Raw genomic sequence first — 12,315 nt, forward strand, 5'->3', positions numbered from 1 at the left:
GCGCTTGTGCCACTCATGCACTCGGGTCCGAGACATTGCTTCTCCATAGGCTTGGCGCATGAGCGCCAAAGTCTCAGTAAATATTTTACTGAGTTTAACAGAAAATTTAATGTTACCTCTCTGCTCTTTCAAGCTTATTTTACAACTGTATTACACGTATTTATTAAACGAAGCTGAGAGCTGCACTGCATTTTGATTGGTTTCCGGCTACGTTACTGTAGTCTTCTCCATTCTCTTGCGCAGCCGCACTGAGTCTATACGCCTGGGAGTAGGTCACATACCACTCGGACAATGCAGAGAAGTTGCCTATAGAGCATGCCGTTATAACCCGAAGTTCCGGTACTTTCTGACTCTACTAGTATATCTTATACAGATTTTCCTTCCAGTGGACTGAAGGCGATATTTCCAAGTCGTATAATATGTAAATAGATACAAACGAAGAAAATTAAAATTAAATTGTGATTTATTTAACGACTCTCGTAACAGCAGAGGTTATATCAGCGTCGGCGGTGTGCCGGAATTTTGTCAAGCAGGACTTCTTTTACATGCCAGTAAATCTACTGACATGAGCCTGTCGCATTTAAACACTTAAATGACATCGACTTGGGCCGGGATCGAACCTGCAACCCCAAGCATAGAAGGCCAGCGCTATACGAAGTACGCTACAGAGGCCGACCAAATGAAGAATACTGATACATCATTTGCATGGAGTGTTTGTAATAATCACGATTTGTTATTGGTATTTTATCCGTATCATCGTATTCTAAGGTGTTATACCAGGACTCGCGTTACGGTAAGAGTGCTGGTTTGAGTCCTTATGGGAAAAGGCATTTTCTCGCTAAATTTCAGCCAATATATGGGAGCGGTGCCCACCCAGCATCACTATGAATTGGGGAGCTACGGTATGAGGGAAATCCGGTTTCGCGAACCACTATAACATTTGGGGTGATCATCGTGCTAACCACACCACACCTCCAATCTGGTTGGACGATTATTCACCTCTGTCGAGGCATGTAAACGTGAGGTCAGCAGTCGGCTGGTCGACCTTGACCCTCTAGATCTGCTGCGCCCGGGTTTGGTATTTTATGTTAAACAGTTTTAAATAAGTGATTCAGAAGCAGTAATGAAGGTCGTGGTGAAGTTATTATTTGCCACATATTTATATGAATTATAAAAAGTTATTTCTTTGAACGGGGGCGCGAGAACGAAAAATAGTATATACAGTAGATTATTTTTTCTGATATGGGGTGAGCTGCTGCTCTTCCACGGATTCCTATCTACACTGGAATATTATGCTAACCCCCAAGCAAGGCACACTTCTCACTGACACGGTCGACTCTACTAAGATACGCTCTATCTTCTGTACACCACAGACCGGTGGTCTGAGAAATGATGTACAGAAATGTCGACAGAATAATGTCTATACCCATAGGTGGGCAACTCGTGCTCTTAAACTGTCAATACAACCTCAGTGCAGGTAGAACGGACTCTGGACAGCTGTAGTGTCTGTATGCGGTTCTTACAAGACGCAAGTTCACTTGTGTCTCCAGTAAGTGGCGGCTCGTTTTAAGTGAAAAACAATATAATTCCCAGAACATTTCCCTTTAGTGATGAGTGAAAAGAGAAAGATTTTTTATTAAGAAGGAAGGTAAAGATTGTATTATTTCTATTACACTTTCTTATACATGACATTTTATGTTACAAATAAACACAGTGGAGATTTTAGGCTGGTATTCATAGTCGACACTTTGGATTAAAATGTAAAGTTAGTAATGAAATACTGTTTGGATCTACTTTAGAGTAGCTTAAGGTAAAAATGGGATATCAACAAAGTGAGACTGATATCAAATATCGTTAGCATGTTGTGCGTGCGAGTTACAGAATTGCACGACATATGATCGACTAGCTAAGAGCATTTAGAATAAATTTGAAATGTGGCAGTATCATGTAGAACATAGACAACTTCACTTTCCTCGACTATAAACTATCGTGAAGAGTGATAAGAAAATTTGCTTACCAAATATAAGACACTACTTCAAGACCTACAGCAGAATTCAGTGGTAAGTTTTGAGAAACAGTGACAAGGGACAAGTAATCGAGATTTTTCCGAAATCTTTCTGGCTTACAGACAATAGAAGATCCTGAAAATTTATACCTTGAATTGATAAATCTATAGAACAGCACGCCACTCAGATTTTAGCGAAATCAGGAATCGAACTGTTCGTAATGCTTCCTAAGTCAGAATTTCCAAATATACTCTTTGCTTCCACAGTATGTGTTTGGGGCAGAATTTAACATAAGAAAGAAGTGTAAAAGCTCTCAAAGTACAAAAAGAGTTCAGAAGTAAGTTCATTTCATGTGACATGTAAAATAATTACTTCCTTGAATTTGTAACTGTTTGCGAATTCAGACTATTACCTTTCTGATAACAAAGGAATACACTTTAATGTATAAAGACTTGTAAATTCTCACTTCTAGGTTTCAAATAAGACATGTAATAATAAATATTAACAAATAGTGTAATAACAAATAAGTGTTGCAACTATGTTTGTTGTATCTTGAAAAGTTGTATTCCGTTTGTGTCTTCAGTACTAAACTAATTTACAAAGCTAGAAAATAATATAAATTTTGTTATGTGTGTTTTGGTACAGTCTGTCTAAAATTACTATTTTTGTACCATGAGTCATTTTGAAATTCAAATCATGGAGTAGATATCATGACCACCTGCATGAGCCGCCAGAGCGCACCGTGGCAGTGAACTGCTTTTGTAGCGAAACTACAAACAACTTGTAACTGCTGTGGCTGGCACCGTCTGTCTTTCTTTCTTTCAAGTTTTTTTAGCACGAGTTGCCCATCTATGTCTATGCCTCTATTACGAAAATAGGGAATCCAGGAAAATATTCAAAGAGCATCTTATTAGCTACAAGTGTCAATATGTATGACGCAGACGCAAAACTTGCTCATCCACGGGCGACACTATTAAGAAGTAAGTCTCTCTCTCTCTCTTAAACGCACGCACGCACGCACGCTCCTACACACGCGCGCGCGACTCTTCTTCACTTTCAAGGGTAACAGGCTAGCGCTCACAATGAAATTGAAATTTAATAAAAACAAAGAATAATTGTCTGCACCAGGTTCAAACATTTACAGTTCCTCAAATTACCAACTACATGTGACACATTATATAACAAATGTACGCAATGAAATAGGTTTTTCTTAATACGAAAAGAGGCATGGGTGAATAACAGTGATTCAGCGCGTCAACTTTCGGCAATAAAATCTCACGAATTATTCACTGTATTACAGACGTGATTTATTACCTTATCTTGCAGCAAGTCTTTAAAGTGTCGACTGCTGGACATATAGCACGACAAATTTTGTTACCATTTCTCCTCGTAATATAGTCTACGTATCATGAAGGAAGATTCGCTTTTTTTCTAATATGTATTGAACTTCACTAAATGGAAGTCAGATGTATACTAATGCATCCAGTCTGGGTTATCTATCCACACCATGAAACATAAAACCTTTCCACGCTCGATCCAGGAGAAATGTACACACTATTTCCGTGTCAGTCGCGTTCGATTTATAAAGAAAAGAGGCTGACAGAATTTACTTAACAAAACTGGTTTCCTGGCGAACGCTGTGTATAAAGATATATGAGCTCAGTGACAACTACTCAAAGACAAACAAGTGTTCACAGAGCTTCGTTTCTATTACGTTGGATACCAGTTTCTTTCTAAATACTGTATTTGTACTTCCCCCTAAATCACTACGCATGTTTGTATATATTTATACATTATGTAAGTTATAACCTTAAGCTCAATTCAAATCCTAAACCACACTAGATAACTGACAAATCCATACTTTCAAGGTCGAAATATTATAATCCTGAATTCTCGTCCTTGTCCTGTCACAAAATGTTACTTTTATTTGGCTTATTAAATATGCTACGTTTTATAGTCATTTTATTGGAGAGCTATCTACAGCAGTGGTTTAACTTACATAAATTCTGTCTCCAAAGTTGTAACATCGCGCTCATAAACGTTAAAGCTTCAGATTCTTCCCCATCTGGTTATAAACGCTTGCTACGAACCTCTTCGATATAGTAGGCCTATATAAACACAGCTATGTCTCGAGATAGCATTTACGATTACTAGTACCTAGTGGATCAGATACCTGTTTCCAGTGAGGTATTAGATTGTCCAACTTAACGAAATAGAATTACTTACATTTTACTCTATTTGTACATTCCTCAAATTGACTCCCTCACCACATTAAAAATGCGTTTTTTGCAACTATGATTTCTTTAATATTTGTGCATAATCCATAATTGTGATAACAGCAAATCACAAGCACAAAGTCTGACAGATTATTATAAATTACCCCTGCAGTGAACGCATTACTTCTGATGCAAATACCTGAATGTCATTAGCATGAATGCGTATCCCATTAAGAGCATTCTGTTCGTTCTGTGGTCCTTTTCAGTAAAATCCGCTACGTAAGTACAGTAGAAAAATAACTGATTTTATTGCCTTATGACACTGAACAAAAATGTTTACTTTTAGTCTTGTTCCGAAATAAAAATAGGTGAATATTATTAATATCTGTGCCCTAAATCTGAATTTAAAATCCAAATTGTCCCATCACGTACCATTTTCCGAGAAAGTGAATTGAATTTTTATGAAAAAAAATCTTTTTTATTATTTTTTACTGCTACTGATAAGATTACAACAGTCTAGGGATTCAAAACAGCATTTACGTCAAGACAATCACTTAGGTAGTCGTGCAAAAATTCGAAGCGGTTCTTGAAAGAAATCGGGGTTACACCAGTTTATTTACTGTTAGCCAGATCTTCATTGGAAACACGCAGAACCCTCCACAAGACATTGCTGTAGTCACATTTATTTCTTCAAATACGCACCCAATAACCTCATGTGATGTCGAGAGATTATTTTCAGTGTATAACATACTATCTAATCACCGACGGAACTTCGTCTCCTGAAAATATGGAGTAGTAAATAGTACATTAATAGTACATTGTGCTTCATGCCACGATTAACTTCAAAACTGTATTAAAATAAACTATAAAGTGGCATACATAAAAATGTGTAATTTGCATGAAATTAATCTTATTTAGTTAAAAAACTAAATTTTTAAATAAATAATTCATTTTTAACTTCCAACGCAATTTTGACATTGCATATTTAGTAGATATTTTGGGGTTTTTAGTTACATACTCATATTTATGTACATATTTTTGGGGTCAATATTAAATTAAAATCCGAGCTCTAATAATAATAATAATAATAATAATAATAATAATAATAATAATAATAATAATAATAATAATAATATTATTATTATTATTATTATTATTATTATTATTATTATTTTACTGACGTATGTCGTCATTCAACTTACATTCATAGAAAAAGTGAATGGATATTGTGGAAAGTAAAGTACGCTGGCTTCATTCAATATAGGTTGTCATGGAAATGCTTACATCATGTGCCAGGCACTCAACAATATGAACAAGTCCATTTCTATACACAAGGGAAGTCCACATATGTACAAAATGTACTTGGAAGAGTTTATTATAATCCATGTGTGAGAGTTACAGTAGCCTATATTTTTATAAATGTTATTCAGCAGTGCTTTGACATGGACGCTGGACGCAGAACAGTCGCGTGCAAACAATACGATATGTCTAACTACAGGAAGTTAATACAAACAGATGGATGAATAACAACATCATTTACTGGATACTGTCAAGTGCTTTATATACGGTATACAGGAAAATTTTAATGGTATGTGGCTCATATTTTTCCCCTTAATAGACACATTTTGTTTTAGCGTATTACCACAGTCTAGTAAATACAGTCACGAAGCTCGAGTTGTGAGGGTACTATTTCGCATTGTCTGTAACGAGGCGATATTAGCGATCCTAGTGGTTAGCAACTATCTATGGACGCAAATTTACTACGTATTGAGCTTCGTGATTGTATATACTAGACTGTGATATTACTGCTACTGCTGCTCCTCCTCTTCCTCCTGCTGTTATTATTATTATTATTATTATTATTATTATTATTATTATTATTGTTGTTGTCATCATCAATAATATTATTGGAGAATTGATTGTTATTCATAGATTATTTAATTTCGTTCATTAGACACAAATTTTACAGAAAATTTTATTTATCCTAATTTCATTACCATAATCGCTGTATAGACGTTACACGCAAGCATATGGATTCCCTCAAATCTCTCGTCACTTTTTATTATACTGCTACTGCTACTGCTGCTGCTACTGCTACTACTACTCTTTGGTATTAATATTAATTCCAGGTGTATGGTCACACTCAATGTTTAGAAACCGTATTTCATATACTAATAAAACAATGTTCGTCTCATCTTGATAAAACATGCAGTTCCCGGTATAGCATACATCATAGACCCTACAATGCTGAATAAGTAGTTCGCACGCTTCTAGAAGTGGATCAACGTGGGGCAATGGAGCTATTAACGGCCCTCAAGCTTCTTACTGAAGAAGGAAGCAATGGATGAATTCTCGCCTAGTCACAGCATAAGAATGTTGTTCTTTTTTTGTATATGAAAGAAACACCCACTCGTTCTGAAACATAAAATTTGAAAGTCCAGAAGCTATAACTTACATCTCCGCCTTGTAACGACACACCATTATGACTATAAGAAATACTATTTTTGTAGGATGTACTTACAACTCAAGACTTTCGTCACAGTTTTTAACATCCAGTTTATGTTTCTAACACATGTATGTGGCGGACATGATTATGTTAATAACGCAACGGGTTTGGTGGTAAAAAAGGGTAAGATAGAAAAGAGAGGAGGGGTATATGAAGTCATTAGAATAGAATTGGTAGGAGGAGAATGGAATGCTGTAAGTTTTTTGGGCGCGGATATAAAAAAAATCTAGTTGGTATTTGAAATTACTGCATATCTTGGCGTAGGCGAGGTATGAGGTGGTTCTAGCATTACCAATCGCGTATCATTGTAGGAGGGTCGAAACTCTAGTTAGATTGGCATTCCATATCGTACAAATTCACATTGACTTTCATGTGTAAATACCAGAGCCCCGCTGTGCGATTTACGTAAGAGGTCGCCAGGTAGTGTTGGAACGCGGTTGCGGACATTTGTCACCAACGCGACTTTAATTAATTTGTTCGGAGTAATTTAAGTTTCAGAGATATCGGCCACACAGCGATAACTAGAGCCGGATTTGTACACAAGATATATATTGCGTAACATTCTGCACTTAGTCGTACAAAATTTTTAAATCGTGTTCGTCTTTTTTTTTTAATTGGAGTTATTCAATTTTTTTTATTTAAAGCAACTCCAGCCAAAGGACACAAATAGTTATAGCTGCTAATGACCTCTATAAAAATATCACTAACATTCTAGATTCTGGAATATTCGATAATAATTGAAAACCTCCCCAGAATAATGTTGCATAATCCGTTTGAGCCACTTTACAGGAGACAGTATAAGTAATAATTAGAATTCAGTAAACTATATACCCACAATTAATATGCATCAAAAATAATTTTAGGTTGGTAATTACTACTGTTTTATTAATATAACAAGTCAACAGTTCACATTATTAATTACTATATACCTATATTACACTTCAAAATGATAAGGATGTTGCTTATCCAAATCCAGTGTTTCAAGTGTAGTAGAATATTCGAACTGGGACACTATGTACCTAAACGATAGGTACAAACATATTATTAATATTCTGTCACTGAATAAGTAATAACTGCTTTATTGTGTTAATATTGTGGTAAATTATCTGACTGATTAATGTCGACGTGATGTCCGAAGTGTTAAAAGAGTGTATCCAAGCATGAATAATTTTATGTATTAAGTAATATAAAATAACATTACAAACACTTTCGTTTTGAAAAAAAAATCAAATTCACTGCTATCTTCACTGCTTTACTGCAATGAAAATAATGAAACAATCCACATGTAATTTGAAAGTGAGGCTAGGTAATCAGTAGAGTAAAATATTCTAAATGGACATGATTTGCAAAGTAGTACACTTACGTTTAAAACAAACACTTCAAAATGACAGAAAAAATTAACACATTACATATTTAAAATGTTATGAAAGATAATAAAAACAAGCACACAATAAATAAAATTAAATATAAAATGCCATGTTGGATATGCAACATTTATACACTTACTTCATTCGGAGATCTTTTTCCAGGTACTATAATGTTATTTCGTGTTTTATATTCCTACCCCACTGTTCCTCAGCATTTTGTTTTTCACATCCTTTCATTTCTGTCCTTTATTGAAATGATTCAATGACCTGTAAGTTATGGTAGAGAAATGCTGTTTACAAGCGCCGTGTTTCTCATTTATGCAACATTATTTTAGGAACTGCCAAATTCAAAGTATATTATTATTATTATTATTATTATTATTATTATTATTATTATTATTATTATTATTATTAATTGTATATTGTTCCTGTATTTCTAGCATTTTTATATTTGCTATTGTTCTAATACTGGTTAAGTGGAAGAGAAGGTTTTATATAACTAAATAAAAAAATAAAAAAAATAAATAACTAAATCACTAAATCAATGACTGAATGATTGAATGAATAAATAAATATCTTCCACACTCAATAATTCGATATTCTGCTACTACAGCTCTAACAGAGATGGAATATGCAACATATTTGTGCCTTTAACTCACATTCGTTAAAAATAGATTTCACAGCACTAATGTGTGGAGATATTCAGTTATATTCTTTGAAAATTATCCCTTGATCGACAATTTCAAACACTCTTTGTTGTGTATGCAAAATACCTACATTTCAATAAAATATTTCATGAATATTTATATTAAAATGTTTTATTAATATTTACAGAAAAATTATACAAACACAGAAATATTATTAGAAACTTAAAGTGGAATCAATTATTATTGACAAAATCCACCAGTACAAAAATTAATGGAGACTATTATGTCGAAAGAATGACTAAAGAGAGGTTACCCAATTTAATTTTGAAATACTGTCCAACAGGAAAACGGAGCCCAGGTTGCCCTATTAGAAGAATACTAGGTGGACAACGAGACCGTCACAGGTCACTAGGCCTAGATCCTCGACTGTTTTCTGCTGGTGGTGGTGGTGGTGGTGGTGGTGGTGGTGGTGGTGGTGACTTTATACACAACTTAGATTTATTAACTAAATTAAACTGGCCGATAACTTTCGCCTGGAAGTCTTTCTTTCAGGTACAAGGTTCCTTTACGTGACAAATGTACGACACTGAACTTTTAGCCTAACATCCCTTCCGAAGAAAACTGTGCTAAGATTTTATTGACCCATTAATAAATAACTATCTAGAGCCCCGTTTGAACTTTCGAACTATAGATCCACTGATAAAAAATAATGTAATAACTGCATCACATAGACAACATAAGCTAATATAAAGCACTCTCTAGAAGCAGGAGTTACTATCCATAAGGCGAGATCTAAAAAAGGGACACAAATCTATTTCCTACAAGAGGGAGAAATAAGAAATGACTATGAATCACAGATCTCGGAACTGTGTGTTATAGACCTCAGGGCTATCTGTCATATACCTCGACCTTTCATTTAGTTAAATCTTTATCGAACTCTTTCTAACCCTCTCACAAAGATCACTGTATCGCCATCATAGCATTTGTGTTGAGAGATGGTATACAGTATACAGTTAGGTACCCGAACTTAATTTTCAATTAATATATTTATCGATACATATGTACGCACAATCGATAGTTGATGAAATTGTAAGAAATTAAGAAAAATGAGAATATTGTTTACGAGACTGAATGCTGAGCAACATTCAAAAGTGTAATGAAGTGCAAACCCGAAAGAAATCGAAGTATTGACAGACTACGTTACGAGGAAAGCGACTATGATACGAAGAAGGCGACGGCGACATCTAATGAGTAAGACGGAAACGGGAAGATAAATTTCCCACCACAAAAATTCAGAAAAATATTATAAAATTCAATAGTATCGTTTAAATACTTGAAAGACCTACTGCAATTTAACCTCGGGTTTATTTCCGCTAAAACATGTATGTGACATTAATCTGCTGAACACGTAGTCGATTCATATATTCCGTTTGCCGATAGGAGGTCCATTTTATGTCCTATTATTCCTATCGGCTATTGACATGTTGTTGGTCTTTATATATCCATGTTTCATTTATTTAAATAGTAAACAGGACTTTTATGATCCGAGATTTTACAAGAGCTCCTTCGCAATGTCCTAATATTTCAAATTGAGAAATATATGTAACGTCTTTACGCCACAACCGATATTGCACATTTAATCCTTCAGAAGACATGTATAATAAGAACCGTAATTTACAGAAATACAACTGCAACGTCATGGAAGAGATGTCAGAGTTTTCCGAAGAGTAAGACGTGTGTTTATTTTATGAAGTGATATATTATATCACTAAGTCTTTTAGGATAAAAAGTTCGCAATTTCTTAGCATCTCAATGAAAGTGGTGTTGCCGATAAACAAGAAATCGTTTCCCGATCCTGCGATCAGAGCTGTGGAATTGTAGTTGCGAATTCGGAGGAAAGTTTTAGTGGAATTGAAGTTTAAGACGAATGAAATATTTGATTCCGAGTCAGATTCTGGCTTTAAATCTTTAAAAGTGCAATTTTAATACTTACTACCGTGTGAACCCCCACCCGGCCTCACGCTGAAAGAGCTTTAGCGATACGCTGAGTCACGTGGTGTCGGAAACATTATTTCTTTGGTACGATAGTTTAAGAATTGTAGGCTATAGGAACTATTACACTTTCCCTTCAATCCATTCAGTCTAATCAGAGCTTTGGTAGGTATGTCAGCAATATAAAATGTGAAGTTAATGATAGGCATATTATTATTATTATTATTATTATTATTATTATTATTATTATTACGGTTTCTTGCCGGTGTTTATTATTGTCTCATTAACATTAGCCTACTTCTTTAACTTTTATTATTTACTTTTACTTTCATTATTCACTTTCGTATTGTTTTACGGTCAAAAATGTAATAACTATGTAACCAATTGTATTTAATTAGAATTAGAGTTTTATAAAGCAGAAACAACTATGTCACCGACTTAGCGCAAACAATTAACAGGGGAAACTCACGCACTGTATCCTGATCCGGGGTTAGAGGAAGCAAACTAACCGGAAAAACAACGGGCTGTTCTCCAAAAGGCAAATATGTAGTACGAGTGCCGGTAACTTAAGTTTGACTCGCTCTGACTGAAAAAGATATATCGATCATCTCATTAAAATAATACAAAGTTTATATAAGAAAACAGAAGGAGTTTAGCATAGGTATAGTATAATATAATGATGAAGCCGTTAAAAATGACAGTCTGATTCATTGGGAGAATTCAGAACAAATAATTGTTTTAAGTAATATTTATTTCTGTTGATCTGGGGCTGGCTCTGCAGAAAGCGCACGCGTTTTCAATCCAAGCGGTCCGTAGCTCGAATGTCGGCTTAAACAATGGGGGAGATTTATCTTTCATTCACGAGACTGGGTGTTTGACCCTTGCCATGTGCTGTCCTGTGTTGTTTCAGCTGTGACCATGTGACGTACTTACCAGGCCATCAGGGAGGCCCGCAATGTGTGCCTGTCTAGTATTGGTCAATAGAATATAACCTCCCCTGCACGCACTGGTTTGTAAGTCAGTATGAAAGGAGGAGATGAAGCAAGACAAATAAAGCAAATAATTGTGATCTAGTAGGTTTTTGCGACTCATGAAGCGATTGTAAATTGCAACGACCATATATGGAAAAAGTAGAGTGAATAATTGTTATGTCGTAGTTTTTGTGAACATGCTATTATAACTTATTGATTGGGAATCTCCCTCCAAAAATCGTTGCATAGTGCAACGAATACACGATGGAAATATTTATTTTTATTATTATTATTATTATTATTATTATTATTATCATTATCATTAGCTATATGGCACGTAATAAACACATTTGCAGTAGATATAGCTATGAAATTTGTCTCCCTGACTTTGAAATTTCTTAGCATAGAATATTATGAAATTTATCGTGAATATAAACCAACATAACATTAGTTCAATTAAAAAAAAAAAGAATTAATAAAGAAAACACAACTTATAATAAATAGTCCAACGTCAGAATTGGAGGTGATCTTTTTCATACAGAAACCAAGACAATGAAAGAAATTACGACATTAACAGCTGGGCATCAGATAGGATTAAAATAGAGAATAT

This window comes from Periplaneta americana, chromosome 9 (assembly GCF_040183065.1).
Source record: "Periplaneta americana isolate PAMFEO1 chromosome 9, P.americana_PAMFEO1_priV1, whole genome shotgun sequence".
Taxonomy (NCBI): Eukaryota; Metazoa; Arthropoda; class Insecta; order Blattodea; family Blattidae; genus Periplaneta; species Periplaneta americana.